This window comes from Macaca thibetana, chromosome 12 (assembly GCF_024542745.1).
Source record: "Macaca thibetana thibetana isolate TM-01 chromosome 12, ASM2454274v1, whole genome shotgun sequence".
NCBI lineage: Eukaryota > Metazoa > Chordata > Mammalia > Primates > Cercopithecidae > Macaca > Macaca thibetana.
The window spans coordinates 37,393,788-37,413,187 of record NC_065589.1 but is presented as its reverse complement, the minus strand read 5'-3'; the positions used below and the strand labels follow the sequence as shown (position 1 = coordinate 37,413,187).

Genomic DNA, 19,400 nt, shown 5'->3' with positions numbered 1-19,400 from the left:
AGATATTTTGTCCATTTTTAAAATCAGATTTTTAGATTTTTTTCCTCTGGAGTTGTTTGAGCTCCTTATGTATACTGGTTAATAATCCATTTTCAGATGGTGTATTAGTCTCTTCTCATACTGCTATAAAGAACAACCTGAGACTGGGTAATTTATGAAGAAAAGAAGTTTAATTGACTCATAGTTCTGTAGACTGTACAAGAAGCATGACTGAGTGGACTCAAGAAACTTACAATCATGGCAGAAGGCAAAGGGGAAGCCAGTGAGCACATCTTCACATGTCGGACCAGGATAAAGAGAGAAAAGGGGAAAGTGCTGTACCCTTTTAAAAACCCAGATCTCATGAGCGCTCACTATCATGAGAACAGCAAGGGGGAAATCCACCCCATGGTCCAGTTACCTCCCACCAGGTCCTTTTCCTAACATTTGGAATTACAATTAAACATGAGATGTGGGTGGAGACACAGAGACAAACCATATCAGATGGGTAGTTTGCAAATATTTTCTCCCATTCCGTGAATTGTCTCTTCACTTTGTTTACTGATTATGTTGCTGTGAAGAAGCTTTTTTTTGTTTTTTTCTTTGTGAGACGGAGTCTCGCTCTGTCGCCCAGGCTGGAGTACAGTGGCGCAATCTCGGCTCACTGCAAGCTCCGTCTCCCGGGTTCACGCCATTCTCCTGCCTCAGCCTCCCACGTAGCTGGGACTACAGGCGCCCACCACCTCGCCCGGCTAGTTTTTTGTATTTTTTAGTAGAGACGAGGTTTCATCGTGTTAGTCAGGATGTCTCCATCTCCTGACCTCGTGATCCTCCCACCTTTGCCTCCCAAATGCTGGGATTACAGGTGTGAGCCACCACGCCCAGCCGAAGAAGCTTTTTAATTTGATGTGATCCCATTTGCCCATGTTTGCAGTTGGTTGCTTGTGCTTGTGGTGTATTACTGACATTGCCCAGTTCAATGTCCTGGAGCATTTCCCTGATGTTTTCTTGTAGTAGTTTCATAGTTTGGGGTTTTATATGTAAGTATTTGATCCATGTAGTTTTGATTTTTTTTAATATGGTGAGAGATAAGAGTTTAGTTTCATTCTCCTGCATATGGATATCCAGTTTTCCCAGTACCATTTATTGAAGAGACTGTTCTTTCCCCAATGTATGTTCTTGGCTTATTTGTCAAAAATGAGTTCATTGTGGATATATGGATTTCTTTCTAGTTTCTCTGTTCTGTTCCATTAATCTATGACTCTGGTTTAATGTCAGGATCATGCTGTTTTGGTTACTTTAGCTCTGTAGTATAATTTGAAGTCAGGTGACGTGATTCCTCTGATTTTGTTCATTTTGCTCAGTATGGCTTTGGCTATTCTGGGTCTTTTGTGGTATCACATAGATTTTAGGATTTTTTTTTCTGTTTCTATGAAGAATAGCCAAAGCCATTCTTTCTTCCTTGATCCACTGGTCATTCGGGAGTATATTGGTTAGTTTCCATGTGTTCATAGTTTTCAAAATTTATGTCTTTACTGATGTATAGTTTTATTACATTGTAGTCAGAGAATACGCTTGGTATAATTTTAAGACTTGTTTTGTAGTCTAATGTATGGTCTGCCCTTCAGAATGATCTAGGTGCTTAGGGGAAGAATATGTATTCTGCAGCCATTGCGGGAAATGTTGTATGAATATCTGTTTAGTCTATTTGGTCTATAATAGATTAAATCTGATGTTTGTTGATGTTCCTGTCTCGATGATCTGTCCGATGCTGAAAGTGAAGTGTCGAAGTCTCCAGCCATTATTGTATTGGAATCTGTCTCCCTCTTTAGCTCTGATAATATTTGCTTCATTTATCTGGGTGTTCCAGTGTTGGATGCATATGACATTTATAATTGCTATGTCCTTTTGCTCAGTTGAACCCTTTATCATTATATAATGACCTTCTTTGTCTCTTTTCATAATTTTTGCCTTGAAATCCACTTTGCCTGATACAAGTATACCTACTCCTGCTCTTTTTAAGTTTCCATTGGGATGGATTATCTTTTTTATCTACTTGTTTTCAATCTATGTCTGTCTTTTTAGATGAAGTGTATTTCTTATAGGCAACAGATTGTTGCATCTTTTTTAAAATCTTTTCGGCTACTCTGCGTCTGTTGATTAGAGAATTTAGTGCACTTACAATCAATATTGTTATTGATAAGTGAGGTCTTACTCTTGCCATTTTGTTATTTATTTTCTGGTTGTTTTGTGATCTTCTCATCCTTCTTTCCTTCGTTCCTATCTTACCTTTAGTGAAGGTGATTTTCTCTGGTGGCATGATTTAATTTCTTACTTTCTGTTTTTTGTATATCCATTGTATGTTTTTGATTTGAGGTTACCATGAGGCTTCCAAATATTATCTTATAACTCATTATTTTAAACTGATGACAGCACTGACTGCATAAAGAAACAAACTAGTAAACAGGCAAAGAGAAGACTAATGAAAATTCTACACTTTAACTTTGTCCTCCTGCTTTTTAACTTTTGGTTGTTTCTGTTTATATCTTCTTATACTGTGTATGTCTTAGAAAGTTGTTGTAGTTAGTAATTTTGATCAGTTTATATTTTAGTCTTTCTGCTCAAGATATGAGCAGTTTACATGACACAATTACAATGTTTTAATATTCTGTGTTTTTCTGTGTACTTAATATTACTAGTGAGTTTTGTACCTTGTTGTTCATCAGTGTCGTTTTCTTTCAGATTGAAGAACTCCCTTTAGCATTTCTTGTAGGACACATCTGGTGTAGATGAAATCCCTCAGGTTTTGTTTGGGAAAATCTTTATTTCTCCTTAACATTTGAAGGATATTTATGCCAGATATACCATTCTAGAAGAAAAAAGGTTCTTTTTTTCCTTCAACACTTTAAAAATATCCTGTCACTCTGTCATGGCCGGTAGGGTTTCCACTGAGAAGTCTGCTGCAACACTTACTGGAGCTCCATTGTATATTATTTGTTTCTTTTCTCTTGCTGCTTTTGGGATCCTTTCATTATCTTTGACATTTGAGAATTTGCTTATTACTTGTCTTGAGGTAGTCTTATTTGGGGTAAATTTGCTTGGTGTTCTATATCTTTCTCTAGGTTTGGGAAATTATCTGTTATGATCCCTTTGAGTAAACTTTTTACCCATATCTCTCTCTGCCTCCTCTTTAAGGCCAATAACTCTTAGATTTGCTCTTTCAAGGCTATTTTCTGATCTTTTAAGTGTACGTCATTGTGGTTTTTTTTTTTTTATTATCCTCTGACTATGTCTTTTCAAATAGCCTGTCTTGAAGCTCACTAATTCTTCCTTTGGCTTGATCAGTTCTGCAGTTAAGAGAATCTCATGTATTCTACACTATGTCAGTTACATTTTTCAACTCCAGAATTTCTGTTTGATTCTTTTTAATTATTTCAGTCTCCCTGTTAAATTTATCTGATAGGATTCTGAATGACTTCTCTGTGTTATCTTGAATTTCACTGAGTTTCCTCAAAACAACTATTTTGAATTCTCTATCTGAAAGGTCACTTATGTCTCTCTCTGGGTATGGGTCACTTGTGCCTTATTTAGTTCGTTTGGTGAAGTCATGTTTTCCTGGATGGTCTTGAGGCTTGTGAATGTTCATCATTGTCTCGACATTGAAGAGTTAGGTATTTATTGTAGTCACTGCAGTCTGGGCTTGTTTGTACCCATCCTTCTTGGGAAGGTTTTAAGTGGGTTCTTGGGGTCATCAATTCCATGCTTTGGCTCTTCAAGGGAATTGAGTGTTGTGACGTTAATCTTTGGTCCCTGCAACCATATCTGCATTAGGGGGCACCCCAAGCCCAGTAACGATGTGACTCTTACAGACTTATAGAGGTACCACGTTGGTGGTCTTGGATAAGATCCGGGAGAATTCCCTGAATTACCAGGTAGTGACTCTTGTTCTCTTCCCTTATTTTCCCCCAAACAAATAAAGCCTCTCTCTGTTGAGCTACCTAGAACCGGTGTAGGGCTGACACAAGCACCCTGTGGCCACTACCACTACCACTGGTACTGTTTGGGGTCAGACCTGAAGGCAGCACAGCACTGGGTCTCTCCCTAGGCTCACAGTAACCACTGCCTGGCTACCACCTACATTTGCTTAGGGCACTTGAGCTCTGCAATAAGCAGGTGGTAAAGCCAGCCAGGCTTGTGTCCTTCCCTTCAGGATAGCAAGGTCCCCCTGGCCTCGAGTGAGTCCACAGATGCCGTCCAGGAGCCAGGGCCTAGAGTCAGAAACCTTAGATGTCTACCTGGTGCTCCATTTTCTTGAGTCTGAGCTGGCACCAAGCCACAAGGCAAAGTCTTCCCCACTTTTCCCTCCTCTTTCCACAAGCAGAGGACTCTCTCCCCGCAGCAGCGACCACCACCACGTCCACGGCAAGTACTGCCTGTCTACCACTGATGCTTATTCCAGGTCTAAGGACTCTTCAGTCAACTCATGGTGAATGCTGCCAGGCCTAGGACTCTCTCTTCAGGGCAGTGGGCTCCCCTCTGGCCCAGGGAAGATCCAGAGATGCTGTCTAAGAGCCAAAGTATGGAATTGGTGACCCTAAGAACCCACTTTGTGCTCTATACCACTACAGCTGAGCTGGTACCTAAGGTGCAAGACCAAGTCTCTCTCCTTATCTCAAGCAGGAGACCCTCTCCATAGCCACCATAGTTGGGAATGTGCTGGACCATACCATAAGTTAGCATGTCTCTGAGTCTCACCCAAGACCCATGGCAAGTACTGCCTGGCTATTGCTAATTATTGAGGGCCCATATTTTCTTTAGTCAGCAGGTGATGAATCCTACCAGGTCTGGGTTCTTCCCTTCAAAGCTACGAGTTTCCTTCTGGCAGAGTGTGTGTCTGGAAATGTCATCCAAGAGCTAGAGCCTAGAATGGGGGCCCCAGGACTCTGCCCAGTGCCCCCTTCTGTGGCAGAGCTAGGATTCAAGTTGCAAGATGAAGTCCTCTTAACTCTTCCCTCTCCTCTCCTCTAACAGAAGGCAGGAGTCTCTCCTGGAGCTGTGAGCTGCACTGCCTGGGGTTGGAGGAGGAGTGGTGCAAGCACTCCCTTAGCTGCCCAACTGCTGTCTCACTAGGTTACATACCTCCCAAGTCCACTTACTCCAAGCCCAGCATAGCATCAGGACTTGCCCAGTAATTGCAGTCCTTATGGCCTAGACTGCCTTTCAGGTTTATTAAGGACCCCAGAGCACTTTAGCCTGCGGTGCCGAGGCTTGGCAGAACTCAGGTTCTGACTACTGGGATGGGCAATTTCCCTCGGGCTAGGGCTGGTCTAAGTGCTCCCTCCGTGGACTCTGGCTGTGTGCTGCCTGGTGTTGCTTCCTACCCTAACAGGGTGGAAAGCACTGAGTTCCAAAGCAAAGTCCCACAATCACTGTGCTCTCCCTCCCCAAGGTTCACAGATTCTGTCTGTACGACATATCTACTTCAGGGGAACGGAGGATGTGGGAGTGGTAGTGTCAGCAAATCAAGACTGTCTTTCCTATCCCCTTCAGTGTCTTTTTCAGTGATACGAAGTAAAAGTGGTTACTGTGATCACTCACCTGATTTTTGGTTCTTGTGAAGGTGCTTTTTCATGTGTCTAGTAGTTCAGTTCGGCATCCTTGTGGGGAGGATTGTCAGTGGAGGCTTCTATTTGGCTATCTTACTCCTCATTATGTTTTAAGACGTAAGTGGTCTTAGGGCCATTGGTTGTATGATTCAGAAGGCTGTAGTTATAAGAATAAAGATGTTTCATATATTAAGTAGATTAACTGTTTATTTTTGAGACAAGGTCGCCCAGTCTGGAGTATAGTGGTACAATGATGACTCACTGCAGACTCGACCTCCTGGGCTCAAGCAGTCCTTCCACCTCAGCCTCTTGAGTAACTGGGACCACAGGCACACAACACCATGCCCAACGAATTTTTGCATTTTTTCTTTTTTTTTTTGTAGAGATGGGGTTTTACCATGTTGCCCAGGCTGGTGTCAAACTTCTGGACTCAAGTGATCCACCTACCTTGGCCTCCCAAAGTACTGGGATTACAGGTGTAAACCACTGCACCCAGCCAGGTTCACTATTTTTAAACTTATTTCTGGAAAATTAATACCATACTATGAAGCTTGATGTAAAATTCATATCACAATTTTCAGTTATTGAGTCTAAGAGATAGAGCTGTGAGTCAGGGAAAGCAAGGCGGTTAGAGTGTACAGAGAAACATACCAGAGAAGAGAAATCTGCATAGAGAGAACTTCACATATAGTTAGAGAGTTTTCCTTAAGTATTACACAGAATATTCATCAAAGCATGCATGTAGGGAACTACAAGGCTAGGCCAAAAGGATTCAAGAAGCAGTACCCAGAGCACACTCAGGAGTGAGACCAATGTTTGTTCCCACCCACAAGATTGGAAAAAAATCTCATAATCCATAGGACATTGGATAAGGTATGCAGAAGTCCATTGCCTCTGTTGTATGGCATAATAAGCATAGAGTAAATGCTGCTATAGTCCTGCCTAACAGATCATAAAGGCAAGACTCCAGAGGATCACTCTTTCCAAAAAACTATATTCCAATGACGATTTTAAAAATTACAGGAAGGGCTAAGCACAGTGGCTCATGCCTGTAATTCCAACATTCTGGGAGGTCAAGGTGGGAGGATTGCTTGAGGCCAAGAGTTTGAGACCAGCCTGAACAATATAGTGAAACCCCTACACACACACATGCGCACACACACACACACACACAGAGCGTGTAAATATTAGCCAGGCATAGTGGCACATACTGTAGTCCTAGCTACTTGGGAGGCTGAGGCACGTGTGTGACTTGAGGCCAGGAGTTCAAGGTTGTAGTAAACTGGGATTGTGCCACTATAGGTAACAGAGCCAGATCTTATCTCTAAAAAACTTTTAAATGCAAAAAGTGTATTTAAAATTACAGGAATGTGTGTGTGTGTATATATTATATCTATATATACATTATATATTATATATATACATTTTATATATAGAGAGAGAGAGAGGACACAACAAGGTAAAATTTCTAATATCTGGCATCCAATAAAGTATTAACATGCATGTAAAGAAATGTGGAAATAAGACATATAATAAGGGAAAAAATTAGTTAAAACCAGAACTGACACAGATGTTAGAATTAGCAGACAAAGACATTCAAATTATTATAATTGTGTTTAATACATTCAAAAGCCTAAAGGAAAATTTAACATATTAAGTAGAGCTATGGAAGATATAAAAGAAGACCCAAATCAAATTTCTGGAGAAGTTTAATATCTGAGATGTAAAATACTCTGGATGGGAGTAACAGCAAATTAGACGTTGCAGGAAACCAGACAAGTGAATATGAGTACACACCAGTAGAAATACACAAACTGAAAGGAAAAAGACACACAGAAATGAACAGTGAATTGTGGGGCAACTTCAGGTGGTTTAAGATACATGTCATTGGATTCACCAAATGAGAGAAAAAGAGGGACAGAGAAAAAATATCTGAGAAAACAATGGTCAATATGTTTTCAAATGTAATGAAATCTGGAAACCCATATTCATGAATCTCAAATGAATCTTGAAGCACAGACACAAAAAATGAGGAAACCACACCAAGGCACATTATAAACAATTTGCTGAAATCATGGTTAAAGAGAAAATCTTTAAAACAGAACAACACATTTCATACAGAGAGAAAAAGAGGAACAGCAGCAGATTTCTCACAGGAAAAATACAAAGATATCATTGTGTAACAATATCTTTAAAGTATTGAAAGAAAAATACTTTTCAACTGGAATTCTTTAGCAAAAATATTTTTCAAAAAAAAAAACAAAGGATTTTCCAGAAATACAAAAGTTGAAAGAGTAAATCACTAACAGGTACACTGTATGACACATTAAAAGAAGGCTTTCTGGTAGAAGAAAAATGTTACAGATAAAAATATGAATCTACATAAATGAAGATAATCAGAAATTAGAATTACTAGGATGAATGTGTTTTAAAATTTTTCCTGTTTAAATATAAGGTTAATTGTTTAAACAAAAATAATGACAATGTAGAATGGGGTTTTTAAGACATATAAAAATATATTATTTTTTCTAACATTCCAATAAGCCTATCATTAAGTTGAAAATAGTTTAAGTCAAAAATACATTGCTACCAAACATCATAGCTTAGCTTAGCCTGCCTTACAAGTGCTCAGAAAACTTATATTGCCCTACAGTTGGGCAAAATCATCTAACACAAAGCCTATTTTACAATATACTGTTGAAAATCTAATGTAATTTATTGGATACTGTACTGAAAGTGACAACAGAATGGTTATATGGTTACATGGTTACTTAAAATATGTTTCTACTTAATGCATATTGATATTTCTAAGCCAAAAAATCATACACTGAACCATTTTAAGTTGAAGTACTGTCTGTAAGTCTATATACTATTGTAAGATATGCATAATAACAAAAGAACACTCAAATAATCATATGAAAAATACCCAGAAGAAAGCAGACTAGGGGAAAGGGAAGAAAGAACAAAAGGACAATAGCAAAACAGTATGTTCAAGATCAACCATAACAATAGTCACATTAAATGTATATGTTAGACCATAAAAGGCAGAGATGGTCAATTGGATAAAAAAGGCAAGTCATGGCCAGAAGTGGTAGCTCATGCCTGTAATCCCAGCACTTTGGGAGGCTGAGGCAGGAGGATCACTTGAGCCCAGGAGTTCAAGGCTACAGTGAGCTATGATCATGGTATTGCACTCCAACATGGGCACCACAGCAAGACCTTACTTTTTTTGTCTCACACTAAAAAAGTGAGTCACAAGCATATGCTGCCTACAAGACCCACTTTAAATATAAAGACACAAGTAAGTTAAAAGTAAAAGGAAGGAAAAAGACATACCCTGCTAGCATTAATCAGGAGACTACTAGAATGGCCACATTGGTATCAGAGAAAGTAGATTTCAGAAAAATATTACCAGAAAGTCCTTTCATAGCTTTAATGGATCCAAATCATCGAAACAATATAATTATTCTAAATGCTTATGTAGCTAATAGTACTGCTTCAAAAAGTGAGAGAAAAATACATTAAACAACAGGAAAAATAGGCAAATCCAAAGTTATAGTCAAAGATTTTGACACTGTGTCTCAATAATTGATAGAACAAGTACACCAAAAAATCAGTAAGGCTATAGAAGATTTGAACAATATTATCAACTATCTTGACCTAATTAACATTTATGGAACACTCCACACAACAACTGAATACACTTTTTTTTTCAAGAGCACATAGAACATTTAACAGGACATACCATATTCTGGACTATTAAAAAGTCTTAAAAGTTTTAAAAGAATTCAAGTCATACAACATATATTCTGTCACCATAGTAGAATTAAATTAGAATTCAATAACAGAGAGAAATCTGGAAAATCTGCAAATACTTGGAAAATAAATTATGTACTTCTTAATAACACATGGATCAAAGAAGGAAGCCAGAGAGAAATTAGAAAGTATTTGAACTAAATGAAAATAAAAACACTACCTATCAAAATTTGTGGGATAAGAAAAATTGTGAGATGTCCATAAGAGGATAGTTTATAACACTGAACTTGGAAAAGGAAGAAATATTTCAAATAAATGACCTCAGCTTTCACTTTAAGAAAATAGTAAAAGAGGCTGTGTGAAATGCCTCACACCTGTAATCACAGCAATTTGGGAGGCTGAGGTGGGCAGATCACTTGAGCCTAGGAGTTTGAGACCAGCCTGGGTAACATGACGAGACCCCATCTATACTGAAAATACAAAAAGTTAGCCAGGCATGGTGGCATTTGCCTGTAGTCCTAGCTACTCGGGAGGTTTAGGTGGGAGAAACACCCGAGCCTGGGAAGTCGAGGCTGCAGTGAGCTGAGATCCACCACTGCACTCCAGCCTGGGCAATGAGAATAAGAACCTGTCTTAAAAAAAAAAGAAAGAAAATAGAAAAAGAAGAGTGCAGTAGTCTCCATCCCCCCTTGTCTACAGGGGATATGCCCCAAAACCCCCAGTGGATGCCTGAAACTGAGTATAGTTCTGAGCCCCATAGCGCTGTAGAGGGTAGTATTATACACCACAGTTGATCTGATCACCAGAATGCTTACTATGTGACTAATACACAGGTACATATACAGTGTGGCTATTCTGCACAAAGGGGATGATTAATGGTTTGAGTGCAGTGAAGCAAGATGGCACAAGATTTCATCACACTGCTCAGAACAGTGCACAATTTAAAATGTATGAATTGTTTATTTCTTGAATTTTCCATTTACTATTTTAGACCATGATTGACCATAGGTAACTGAAACCAAAGACGGCAGAACCATGGATAAGGGGAGACTTACTGTAAATTCAATCCAAATTAAGCATAAGAAGAGAAATAAAAATTAGAACACAAATCAATGCATTAGAAAAATTTTGGTAAAATCATTGAAACCAAATGCTAGTTTTCTTATATAAAGTCAATAAACCATTAACCAGACTGATTAGCATAATATAAAACAAGACATGAACATTATTATGATTGAGAGAGGGGACATCAGTACAGATTTCACAAATATTCAAAGGATGTTAAGGCAATATTATGCACAATAAATTTGACAACTAAAATGTAATGGACAAAGATTTTGAAAGATTCCAATGATCAAATTCATGCAAGAAGAAATGAACAGTGTGGCTACCTTGTAGGTATTAAAGAAACTGAACTACAGCTAAATACTTTCCCACACAGGAAACTCCAGGTACAAATGACTTCACTGGCAAATTTGACGTGTTTCATAAAAAGAAATAATAACAGTTCTACAGACATTCTTCCAGATAAATAAAGAGGAGTGAATACTTCCCCAACTCATTCTATGAAGCCAACATTACTCTGATACCAAAATCAGACAAGGACATTAGAAAAAAAAATTTTAGGGTGATATCCTTCTTGAATTGATGTAAAATTTGGCAAAACACACAGATAAAAGACTGTGTGAAGACACAGGAAGAAGACAGCCATCTACGAGCCAAGGAGAGGAGCCCCAAGAGAAATCAGCTCTGCTGACAGGTTGATCTTGGACTTCTAGCCTCCAGAAATGTGAGAAAATAAATTTGTCCAAGCCACCCTCAAAAACAACTAATAAAAGTTTAGTGAATTGAACCCAACAATATATAAAAAAGATAATATATCATGACCAAGAACATTTTATCCCAGGAACAATGTGAGTTTAACATTTGAAATTGATCAATGGACACGTATTAACAGACTAGAACAGAAAAAGCATGACTGTATGATCATACGGTGGACACAACATGTTAGTGACATGACTGTGTGATCAGTCACAGTGACATCAGTCACATCAGTGGACACAAAAAATATTTGATAGAATCTAATGTCATTTAATGAAAGATACACATTTAAAGAGTACTATTTGGGGACACATTTGTGGTATAAAGAAGTGCAAGAGAATTATAAAGTATAAAATTCAGGATTGTGGTTACCTCTGAACAAAGAGGGCAAGGAATGGCATCGGGTTGAAACACCCATAGTGTTTCAAAGGTAAAATAATATTTTTCTTAAACACAGTGGTTGATACACAGTGTTTACTTAATCCCTTTTAAAAAAAAAAAAAAAACAGAGTTTTGCCCTTGTCGCCCAGGCTGGAGTGCAATGGCGCGATCTCTGCCCATTGCAACCTCCGCCTCCCGGGTTCAAGCAATTCTCCTGCCTTAGCCTCCCAAGTAGCTGGGATTACAGGCCTGTACCACCATGCTAGCTAATTTTTTTGTATTTTTAATAGAGACGGGGTTTCACCACGTTGGCCAGGCTGGTCTTGAACTCCTGACCTCAGATGATCCACCCAACTCGGCCTCCCAAAGTGCTGGGATTACAGGTGGGAGCCACCACACCCAGCCAATTGTTATCCTTTATACCTTACACATATCAGCGTTTTTTCATGCTTTAATATTTAGTAAAAGCAATTTTTAAAGCTAGTATTTCTGTTCTTGGCCTTTTTCTGAAATTGTCATACCAGAAAGACATTTATTTCCTGTATTTACAGCTTTAGAAACTCATAACATTTGCAGGTTGAAAGAAGAGCTGTTTGTACGAAGTGTTGAATGTTTTTGGAAATATAATGTGATTTTTCTATAAACAGAGGGAACTGCTATTTCAGGCATACTATATGAAGAACAAGAGTGTGATTAGTGCCAACAAGCCAAAAAATAGAGAGACTGACCACTGCCCTAGTGGTCAGTCATATATACCGAGAGAAAGACAGCAGAGTGAGACTAGCCTGCTAATCATGTGTTTTTCTATATTTCTACAGTTCATTACTCAAAATACAAGTGAATTATATTTATTCCAAACAGTTCTGTTACATTTGGGTCTTTATTTCGACCTGTCCCAGAATCAGACCCCAGTTACCTTCTCCTACCCTTCCTTGCTAGGAACTTGTCTGAAAATTCTGCCAGAAGAATTTTACAGTGTTTAAACACATTTATACTACACCATTCCTATAATTATATATATATCACAATGAACGGTTGTCTCATTCATGAGTCTAGAACCCTTTGCTGAATGGACGTGCCCAAATGTGCTGTCATTTCTTTACTCTTACACGTGCCGCATTCATTCACTCAGCAGACATTAATGAGTACCTGAGGGATGCTAGACATGATACTAGGCTGAAATGGAAAAACAAGACATATGCCCTGCTGAAGGTGTTTAATGTGAAACAGACCCGTGCACAAATAATTGAGATATTTGCAATTCAGAAGAAGTATTATGTGTTGCTTACAATTTGTACCTAAGTACAAAGTTGCATGGCCTACTTAAAAATCTACTTCTATAGCTGGGTGCAGTGGCACCGGCTGTCATTCCATCTACTTGGGTTGCTGAGGCAGGAGGATCACTTGAGTGCAGGAATTTGAGTCCAGCCAGGGCAACATAGCAAAATCCTTGTCTCTAAATTTTTTAAATAAATAAAAATCTTTAGATTTGTATTATGTAAAAATGTTTAATGTTGAATAATAAGGTAAAATTCTATTTAAAAACAGTAATAAAAAAAAGATATCTGGGCCAGGCACAGTGGCTCACGCCTGTAATCCCAGCCCTTTGGGAGGCCAAGGTGGGCGTATCACCTGAGGTCAGGGGTTCGAGATCAGCCTGACCAACATGGTGAAACCCCATCTCTACTAAAAATACAAAAATTAGCTGGGCATGGTGGCGGGCCCCTGTAATCCCAGCTACTTGGGGGGCTGAGGCAGGAGAATCACTTAAACCCAGGAGGCGGAGGTTGCAGTGAGCCAAGATCGCACCATTGCACTACAGCCTGGGCAACAGGTGTAAAAAACTAAATCTCCATCTCAAAAAACTCCATCTCAAAAAAATACATACATATAAAATTATATAAAATATATATTATATATTTATCTAATACATTATATATACTTATATATATTATATGTATTTATATATAAATATGTATTATATATCATATAAATATATATTTATATATTTTATATATATGATGTGCTATAGTATAGAAAAACTGGCAAAAGTGGTGAGATGTGAAAGTCTATCATAATCTATTTGTGAACACCTACTTCTGTTAGGTTTCATGATAAATTTTTACATCAGGTTGTCTCATCCTGTGAGGCTTTATCTACATTTTACAAATAAGTTCAGTAAGCTTGAAAAAAGACTCAGTAATTAGCATCAGAATCCAGGGCCTTTTAAAGTCAAAGCTCGGGATCTTTCTTTCTTTCTTTTTTCTTTTTTTTTTTTCATGCTACTCCCTTCCCCAGGAGTAAAGATGTTCTAGGTGCTTGAAGTTATTTTTGCTCCTCCCTGATTAATTGACGCAAGTAATTATTCACCTAAAACCTTTATTGTCTTTGTGAACCTTCGTGTCTCTCTGACCTTCCACTGTTCCTGAAGCATATCTTTTTCTTTATTAAACTATTTAACATATTTTATTCTAACAAATATGTCATTTGTATCTCCTCATTAGACCATGGGGTTGAGTATCTGATTCTTTTAAGAAAAACGGTGTGTACTGAATGGATTAAAACAAATTAATAAATTTATGAAGAAATTATTTGGATTTTTTAATACTCTTTAATGAGCTAAAGATGACAGTATAAGAACATATGAAAAGTATTGGATTTTCACAACTTTCAATTTAAGGCTTTCTGAGGTTCATGGAGAAAGAAAAGGAATTTTAAAGAGATCACCAAAGAGTTGTGAATATATGGATAGCTGGATAATGATGAGGGGAATGGGCCTTCCTTTTTTACCCTATGTAACATTTTTTATCCTATGGCTGAGGGATGCATTATGATATTGGAAGAAAATTTCAGCTGCAGAGTTCTGATTAGCTTACTGTCAGAGCTGCAGCACATTCGAGATGCAGCACAGTGCTTTTGGGAAAGCTTGCTAAGATAAATGAGATAAATGTTTGCACCATGATCTTCTACTAATTCCCTAGCCCCCTTTTCAGCAAAAGCCTTGCTGTGTGTGTGTGTGTGTGTGTGTTTGTGTGTGTGTGTGTTTCAAGAGATGGAAGAATTTTTTAACACATGAAAACTCACAGTGCTGAAAACTCAAAAAGTCTTCCTAAGCAGAATCATTATGCCAAATTGTCATTGACATATGAAAACACTATAGATTAATGCAGTAATAGTTCATGGTTGCTCAGGAAGAAACTTAATTTACAATTTGAAACGGGTTTGCATTCCTTAGAAATTCTAGAAATCAATCAGTGGTACAGAAATTGATCTGCTAAAGGAGAGGAAAATTGATTTTTAATATTGGCAACTACATCAATTTTTTTAAGTTCTGAAGGAACAACTCTTGAAAACAAATTTATTAACTGTTAAGGGATTACTTGATATTTAGTTTCCTAGCAAACTATCCAAAGAGAAGTATTTATAGCCTCATTAGAAGATGTATTTTTATTGTGCCAAACATCAACTTCAAAATTGCAGTCTCTATTATTTCAAAGATATGGAAATCAAAAATTAAATGAAATGGAGTTATCTATATAAGACTACCATTGCATCATATTTTAGAGTGATACTTTGCCTCAAAGTATCTCAATATGAATAGTGAGAATCTGAACACATTTGCATATTCCCCATTCGTGATATAGTGTTGGCATTCTAAAAAAGAATAACTGTAGCTGACGGCAATTCTTATCTGAAGAGATTTGTGCATGATAGCAATACACCATCTTCTGTCAGCATAAGAAGAGCATCTGGGGCCCATTAACTCACCAAATCTGCCACTGTTCTGCAAATTTTTATTAAGCAAGTGTAGTTCCTAATAGTCACTTACGTTATAGAATGCGTATCAAATGCTATCAGTAAGCAAGGGGATTGTTTTCCTCCAGTGAGAATGCATTTGAAGTGTATAAGAAAGCTTGACAAAATAATAAAACACTTTAAGTGATCACTATATTAATATAAATGTATCCTACTGGGAAGCCAATGTGTGTAAGTATTATGTGCACTTTGATGTTTGCCACTAACTAGTTCTCAGAGTGCCATCTTTTTCATAGACTTTTCCCCCTGTATTTTCTTTCTCTCAATTCTAATGATGAACTGGTTGAAATTAAGTGAAAAGACACAGACTGTTTATTTATGCTTTTTTAAAAGATGCCATTGATACTGGGCAGTTCTAATTAGCTTCAAAGGCTTACAACCAGGAGAACTACAAACATAGGCCATCAGGCTATGTTTCTCAAACAAGTCTTCCTGAATCAGAGAACACACCAGAAAATTAACAGTCTTCCCAGCCAAAGAGTGTCCTCTTTATTAAGTACCTTATGATAATTAGGTAAAATAATGTACATCAATCTTGAATTGAATATGAGGAAGCATGAAGTTAGTGTAGAAATCCTAATATCTAAATAAATCTGAAGAAAGATCAAGAGGAGGCAGTCCATGGTACCCTCTAAGTATGTAATAATGGTTATAATAAAATAACAGTTATAAAAATATTTATGAATTGCAGCTTCAGAAACCTGAGCATTTCATTGGTATCTCTTCAATTATTATAATATCCATTTAAGATAATCAAGAGCAAGTAGTACCAGTCTTTGGGTAAAACTGAAGGATAAGAAAGGCAATGAAATAACCTGTAAACACAAATACTTTTTTCAAAAGAAAGAAGAAAGAAAAGGAGAAAAAATTCTGTCATCAGAACTAGAACAAGAAACTTAAGACTCTTGCTCCATCAGCACTCTCTTACTCAATGTTTTGAATTAATACTTTACCATTTTGGAATCAAAGACCTTTCCCACACCAGGCCCATTTATTTTTCAATCTCTTGTAAATAAGTCCTTTGTTTAAAATGACACACCTGTCGTATTTCATATCGCTACCATTCCAATCACTGTGCTAAATATTATGCAGTGAAACTACTAGACTTAAGCTTCAGCCCCAAGAGATAATTTTAATAGTAGCTCTAAGGTAATGTGAGTTATAAAGGAAGTTGGGTATTAATTATAACACTTGCCATTTAAAAAAAAAAAAAACAACTTGGTGGCATGTGTAATTTTACCTCATTTTCTCATTTGCTACTGTTATTTAAATTACTTCCCAGCACTAAGCATGTGTATAAAAGATGATTGTTCCAAATTTAACCTTTTAAATAAAATGTATTCTATCAATTAAGTCATTACGGTTCCCTCTCTTTTCCATTATGTTTATTCATTTATCTTCTGTCCTAAAGATAGACATCTGTGTCAGTGAATATTTCGGAGAAAGGCCTCTAATTTTTATGCCTATCACCCATTTGGATTTTCTACAATGTTTTTCAAATAGTTTATATTAGTGTTCGAGATAATTTCAAATTGTCAATTAAAATAATGATAAGTATAAGAAATAATAAATATTATTCAGCCAAAAAGTTAAGAAGATAATTTGTTAAGCCTAATATGGCCAGGGAATTTGCAAGTACTTAAATCAGCTTAGATTTTTTTAAAAAAGATAAAAACAAAACAACAAAAGCCTTACCTTTGTATGAATCCCTTCTTCTGAATGACTATACATAATAAAACCATACAGTCTACTGTACTTTCATTGCCTGTCTTCCACTGCAGAATGATTCAGGAGCCAGGTAAACTGCTAGGTCATATCTGTTGCGGTTGGGGAATGATCCATACAATAACAATGTGAAAGCACCTAGTGCCCTGCTGAAGCATAGTATGCTCTCGATTATTTTCTCTCTTTAGTTCTTTATAATCCTGAGCAAATTAAATCACAAACCCCACAACTGTCATCAAATACACCACCTTTACCACTCTCACAACTTCCATTTCTCAAATGTTTTCATTTATTGAGAATTATGTGTCTGGAACTGTGCAAAGTGCTTTTGTACATTGTTTCTCATTTAGTTCCCACAACTCTCTGTGTGCTGTTTGTACTGTTTTTTTCCCCCATTTCTCATATGGGGAAACTAAAGCTAAAAAAGAACTTAGTGGCCGGGCGCAGTGGCTCACACCTGTAATCCCGGCACTTTGGGGGGCCAAAGCAGGTGGATCACCTGAGGTCAGGAGTTTGAGACCAGCCTGACCAACATGGAGAAACCCTGTGTCTACTAAAAATACAAAATTAGCCAGGCATGGTGGCACGTGCCTGTAATCCCAGCTACTCAGGAGGCTGAGGCAGAAGAATCGATTGAACCCAGAAAGTGGAGGTTGCAGTGAGCCGAGATCGTGCCATTGCACTTCAACCTGGGCAACAAGAGCGAAACTCTGTCTCAAAGAAAAAAAAAGAGCTTAGTAACTTGCCTGGTAATGCTGGCATTCAACCCACATCTGTCTGATTACTAGCTATGATGTTACTCTGACTTTCTATTTTGTTTCTCATTGGTGATGACAGTAGTCCATATTTATTAAGCACTTACTCTGTGGTCTTCTAAGTACCTTGCATATATTTGCACATGTAATCATCACCACATACCTGTGGGGTAAGCAATATCTTCTTATGATGAGACTGAGGCCACAGAAAGTTAAAATGATTTGCACAAAACTGTTGTTTCCAAACAAGGATTCCGATTCAGAAAGATGATTTCTCATTTGTAGAATGAGAATGGATATTTTAGCTTGAACCCATCAGAATCATCAATTTCAAAACATGTTAAACAAAATTATAGCTAACATTTATTAAGATTGATCACCACAGAAAGATAACTATTAATAGCATATATTCAAATAAAGAGAGTAGTTTTTTAGCATATAGTTAGTTGTGTTGTCTTCTATTCCAGGTTTCTCAGGTAGTGACTCTTCTGTGACTCTTACCACAAGTGTAACGAATGGAGTGGTTAAGAGTGCCATATTTAAGTTCAGGCTTCTCCATTTATGAGGCATATGTCAGTTTCTTTATCTGTAACATAAAGATAGTAATAATAATACTTTCCAGGTCGTTGTGAGAATTGAATGAATGAACAGATACAAAGTGCATAGCATAAAACCTGTATATTACAAGTACTCAGTAAATATTAGTTGCTAAGGTTATTTTTAATCATTACCATTGTTTTCTAATATTTTTCTACTTACAGTGTAAATTGATTCTATGTAAGTGCTTTTTAGGTCTGAGAAAAACAGAATTTGGCTCACAAGTGGTGCCTTATAAATACTTACCTCCCAACTGGAAATAAAACAAAAAGTCTAACAATATTTTTAGGCAGTTGGGAACAGAATAATCACAGATATGTAGTGTTTTTATCTGGAAAATACAGAAATCGCTTAGAAAAGAAGGGCCAGGTGGGAGTGGGAAGATTATGTATAGTAACTGGGTCAATTAAGACTGAATGTTGTGGGCAGAGAAAAAAAGGGACATGTTACCCTGAGATCAATCTAGTGTTAGGCAAAATGGAAGAGATTCTTCTCATTAGCAAATTTCCCCTCACCTGGCTTCAACCCTTGAAACCAGAGTTTTATGTACTAACATAGACAGTGGCACATGATAATGAACAGCTTTGGTTGAAAGTGATAATCTATGCAGAGATGCCTAAGGATTAAGAACTTTGCATCTATGTTCATGAAGGATATGGGTTAGCAGTTTTCATATCATGTAGTTTTCCTGATATTGGTATCAGGGTAACACTAACCTCATAGAATGGCCTGGGAAATCCTCTCTCTTTCTAATTCATTTTCTGTAGAATTGGTCTTATTTATTTCTTAAATGTTTGGTAGAATTCACCAGTGAAGCCATCTGGGCCTAGAGTTTTGTTTGTGGGGAAGTTTTACGTCTAAACACATTTTTTCCCCAAAAAATTACTATAGGGCTACCCATACTATCTAATTCTTCCTATATGAGCTTCAGTAATTGTGTCTTTTAAAAATGAATCCATTTCAT

General features: G+C 37.3%; 2 protein-coding genes across 5 annotated transcripts in view; both read left to right on the top strand.

Annotated features, from left to right (window-relative positions):
* EEF1B2 (eukaryotic translation elongation factor 1 beta 2) overlaps nucleotides 1–19,400 on the top strand; it is a 954,602-nt gene that overhangs the window by 6,253 nt on the left and 928,949 nt on the right. The gene's annotated exons all lie outside the window — the stretch shown is intronic.
* Nucleotides 1–19,400, top strand: part of PARD3B (par-3 family cell polarity regulator beta) — a 1,099,140-nt gene that overhangs the window by 694,261 nt on the left and 385,479 nt on the right. The window lies entirely within an intron of this gene.